The following is a 5,453-nucleotide window of genomic DNA, read 5'->3' as shown; positions in this document are numbered from 1 at the left end:
GTTTAATGTTTTCGTGGCCTTTGTTAAAATGTAATCGATATGATGATTCTAAGTTAATTTTGATGTATGGTGCACTCCAAGGAATTTATCTACTTTTTTTATATTCCAGGGTGATATCGTAAATTTTAAAGGAAGGCAATGTTGCTGGACTTGATCCATTATTAAAAAGCATCAAGTTTGTTTTTTCGGTTGATATTTGCAGACCATTCTCGCTCATATAATTTGCTACTGTGTTTAATTCATTTTGATATAGCTTTTTTGTGTAATTCATATATCGGGCAGGTGCATTCTTTTTTATTGTAACTTTCATCCACATGTATATATCGTCAGCGTTTTGAACCATTACAACATTCTTTGTTAGTTTTTTGTTAGATCATTCATTATAATGTTGAACAATATTGGAGCAATTACAGAGCGCTGAGGAACACCTGTCTGCAATGTTCGTGCTGATGAATACGTATTCCCTATTTTAGTCTGAATTTTTCTGTTTTCTAAGAAGTCTTTTATAAAGTTATACATATGTCTCGATAATCCAATCGTCTTCAGTTTTAACATTAGACGTGAATGCCACACTGGGGCCTAGGCTTTAGTGATGTCGAAAAAAGTTGCAAGCAAACAATTTCGTCTTGCAAGTTGGTGCTTAACCTGAGAGGTTAAGTTCACTCAATGATCAATTGTGGATCTTTTTTTAAAAACCTGCTTGATTTACAGGGATGACATTATTCTTTTCACAGTAGTAGACGAGTCTGTTTTACATCATTTTTTCTAGCAACTTACAGACATGAGAAGTTTGCTATAGGTCTGTAACTGCCAATGTGTGTTTTTGGTTTGCCTTGTTTGTGGATTGGAACTATTATTGACTCCTTCCAGATTTTAGGGACAACATCAGTGTCCCTACATCGTTTAAATTGAGAATGTTGATACATTTATCTGGTAGATGCTTAATCATTTCATTAGAAATTGCATCAATTCCTATCGATGTTCTCTAATTTGAAATGGAATAAACTGCATCTTTCATTTCTTGGTGTGTTAGAGGAGCATTAACGTAATGTTGATTAGGAGTAGGATCGTAAAAATTTCAGATTTTTCATCTTTTTCTCTGAGTGCTTTCTGTATCTGTGGTAGTCCATCTTGTCTGCTTACTTTAGAAAACAATTTGACAAATGCTTGAACTTTTTCTAATGTCGAAGGGAATTTGTTGTTTCCTAAACTGACAGATATTCTGGGGGTTTTATCCCATTCTTCATGATATTTAATTGATTCCACATTTTTTTTTTTTTTTAAAGTATCTTTATAGTCTGAAACTTCGGTGTTACAAAATGTTGTCCGGCATGTTTTCTTGGCTTGTTCTATTACTCTATTACTTTTTAATTTGGCGTGGTTCATAGCCTTGTGGTCCTGAGTCATATTTTTCTTCTATATATTCTAAATGTATGCTTTTTCTTCCCTCCGTCACAGTCTGTAGTCCACCAAACATTGCCTAAGTGGTTACAGTTTTTAACACTGCATATATTCATTTTAGGAATAGATGCATTGGCAGCATTTAGAATATTGTTGCAAAATTTGTTGTATATTTTGTCAATATTATCTTCGGTAGATACTGTTAAATCTAGACCATTTAGAATATTTGCGAAAGTGAACCGATCTGGGTTTTTTTTGTAGTTGTACTTTGGGATTGCATCCTGGATAGTATTTTCTAATTGAATTTCTTCGTTAATCGTGATGGATATTGGAACATGTTCACTTCCTAATATATCGTCATGAGTTTTCCATGAGCATGATAAGTTGGGTGAAATCAATGTTAAATCTATAGCTGTTGGTAAATGAGTGGGTATGTCAGAAATTCTGGTACATGAGCCATGATTAAGTAATCTTAGTGATGAATCCACTATATTTTCTACAAGCCTGTTACTGGTCACGACAGTACAATCGTTTTCCCAAAAAGGAGAGTGAGCATTAAAATCACCACCAATTATCCACTTTTTACTTTGACGGTTTTCAACCAGTCAGTGTTATCATTGTCTGGTACTTTTGGTAAGTAGACCGACGCACAGTTGACAATAATTGAATCAGAAAACTTGATAGTGGTGGCACGTGATGAAAAGTTTCTTCATTTTTTGGAACGGGCGACTGTTTGTTACAATATTGTAGTCCGCTAGGGATATAAATAGCAGTGTTGATCTTTGCGTCAGGTCGTTCTTGATCAACGACTGGTGGGTAGTAGAACTGCTTCAGCCTAGGGAGGTTATTCTTTTTGACATTGAAAGACTGAAGCAGGACATGAAACTCGTTTGATGCAAGGTCTTGTAGTAAATAGTCAATGTTTGTGGACAATGATCTACAGTTCAATGCATTATCTTGATATTGTTCTTTGAAAACATTATCAAAATGATATGAATAAATATCAATAATATGTGAGCAGCTAAATCAACTATAATAACTGGAAGATAAATAGAAAGAAAAGCTGTAGTTTATAAATACATACTTAATAACCAGTATCACAATTGATTCTCTCACAAAGTGCGTCAGATGACGGATTCTGGAATACAGTCAGCACAGTTGATCCGACTTGCTTTTGTTATTGCAAAAGTAAACTACTGCAAGTTTTAGACTTTGTTAACATACTGTTTGTTTAAGTTGTGTTTATGATCATGTACTCTGTTGTGTGATTAGGTTTAAGTTAGTTTTTGTGTATGTTTTGCACATCAAAGGGCATGGTAACATAACTTAATTTGTAATTTATGCTACTGTTATTGACACAGTAAGTAACTTTAAACAACATATTCTGAACTGTTAACTAGGATTATCGTCTCTTGATCCAGGAAAGCATGGAGGTCCCTGCCAATGGAGCAGGGCTGCCCTGGGGGGTGCTGCCTGGTCCTGGCTGTTCTCTTGGGTTTTGTCCAAAACAGCTGTCGCACGTGGCGCCCAAGGTTCACGGCCATGGTATTGGAGCCTTTCCTCGTGGGGTAGATGCTGTCCTGGAGGTTGGTGGGGTGGAGATTGTCGTGGGAGACCAGCGACACCGCACCCTTTAATTCAAACAAGTCGTTGGAAATGACAGCATTAAACAGTTTTTTGATTTCCAGTTCTGGGTGTTTTACTGGAGCTACTTTGCTGACGATGATGCGGGCTCCAGGGTGACTTTTGTGAACTGATGTTACGACTTCAACAAACTTCTTACTCACTGTCCGCGCGTCTTCCTTTTTTCAGATTGTTGATACCACAGTGCAGTACAATGCCATCGAGAGGTCTGCTCGCTGCTTTGGTGGTGGCATCAAGTTGTTGTTGAAGATCTATATTGTGTGTCTTCTGGGGTAACGGCAGCAAATCCGTAGGACCGGCCTTGCCTCTCTTGTTGCACACTTTTGAGGACCGAACCATAAAGAATGGCAACAAGCGGTAGGTCTTCTTCTTGGTGTTTTGATCCATTTGCGTCATTTGACTGCTCGGGACTTACGTCTTTTGCAGCACTGACGTCATTTGTTCTTATGCATTAGTAGTAGTGGTAGTTTTGGGACTGGCAAGTCATCTGCTTAGACCTGTCCGCATTTTTTATGTCCCCATCGAATCTTCATCTTCACTTCTCTCATTTTATTTTATTTATTTATTTATTTCCTTCTTTTGTTTGTTGTTGTTGGACGGAGTACGCAAGTACACTTCTGCAAGAAACTTTGTTTTCATTCTTCATAATCAAAAAAAAAAATTTTTCTTTTGGATCTCCTTGGTAGTTTTTGTTGTTGTTGTTGTTGTTGTTGTTCCATTGACCCATTTTGCTCAGTTTTTTTGGGGGGGTGCACGGCAGTCGTCGTAGGTCGCAATGGGCTAGAGGGGACCTTTTAGACAATTTCTGAGAAGGTAGGTGGGCCTGGGACGTCCGTTTTCGTGGCTGAGTTCTTCATACTCACTTGCCTTGTTGTCCTGGTCAGCTTTTCAGTTAGATGGTTTTGGTTGTTGACCGTCTTCTCCAGGGAGGCCACACGTTTGCAGGGTTCCACGGTTGTCCTTTTGAGATCCTCCATGCATGTGATATTGCGCGTTATTTCATTTTGTCTCATGCCTTTACCACATTCTGTCTCTACGGACCCGGGCTCTGGGTTGCTGGGGCTCTTCTGGGACTTGCTCTTCAGTTGGATAGGTTTCTCCTGCCCTTTGGCTTGATTGGGCTTGTCTTCCTTTTCAGTGGTGTGTGAAGAAGTCGCCGGGACACAAAAGCTGAACTCATTACTTCTTGCACGTGTTGTCCAAGTCATAGCAGTAGATTTTTTTTTTACAAAAACTTAGCAGTCGGGCTTCAGACGTTGACTATCTCCGCCATCAGCGTTTGTGTCGTGCTTCGCGTGTGTGCATATGTGTGTGTGACTTGACTTGACTTGACTTCATTTATTGTCATAAAATCCCGAAGGATTAATAGACACAACAAAAAGCAAAGGGAACAAAGAAATAAACGGTCATCTAATACGCATGCACTGAAATACATAGTTGGCGATTTGTTGTTGTTGTTGTTGTTGTTGTTTTGTTGTTGTTTTTTTACAGTCATCGCAGGTGAATAAATCACTTGGTTTTAGGATATTGTTTTGTATTTTTCTAGAGATCACATTTGATTGATGATCATACTGCTGTACAGTTGTGATTAGATGGTTTCGCAAATTATGAAACAAGATACACGTATCTAAGAAATGTAATTCATTTTCAACTTCACATATATCACATAACCTCTCTTCTTTGGGAATGTTTGCATATCTTCCTCGTTCGATATTTAAATAATGTGCGCTTTTTCTCTGTTTCCAGAAATGTACATATCTATTTCTTAGTTGTTGGCGTAATGTGAATTTAAGTCTGCTGTTACTAAATGTCGACTGATTATTCCAAACATGACCTAATCCTACATTGTGAAGAATATTCTTTACAAATAGTATCCAGGGGTTTTCAATTGTGTCTTGTTGGTTCATCATCGACATATAGACCTTTTATGTGTGTGTATATGTGTGTGTGTATGCGCGCGCACGAGCCCGCGTGTGTGTGTGTGTGTGTGTGCGTGCGTGCGTCCGCACCAGTGCGTGTGTGTGTGTGTGACCACGTAACAGGCCTGTTTATGACTTTCCGTATCTGTTTGAGCATGGCGGCATCGAAGCAGGCTTTGCTTCTCTCTCTCTCTCTCTCTCTCTCTCTCTCTCTCTCTCTCTCTCTCTCTCTCTCTTCTTGCTCTCTGCCTATCTGTGTGTATGTTTGTATGTGTGAGGAAGGAGAGAGACAGACAAAGAAAGGGGGAGAGGAGGGATGTGGAATGTACATTCGAGTAAATACGCAACGGTAAACATGAATACAAATAAAACCACACGAATCTTTACTTATGTTCCAACACACACACACACACACACACACACACACACACACACACACACTCCATGAAAAAGTTAAACACCTCGATAGAATTAAAAATTCAGCCTCAT

Source organism: Babylonia areolata, chromosome 31 (genome assembly GCF_041734735.1).
Source record: "Babylonia areolata isolate BAREFJ2019XMU chromosome 31, ASM4173473v1, whole genome shotgun sequence".
NCBI classification, from domain to species: domain Eukaryota; kingdom Metazoa; phylum Mollusca; class Gastropoda; order Neogastropoda; family Buccinidae; genus Babylonia; species Babylonia areolata.
Note: the sequence above shows the minus strand (reverse complement) of the source record.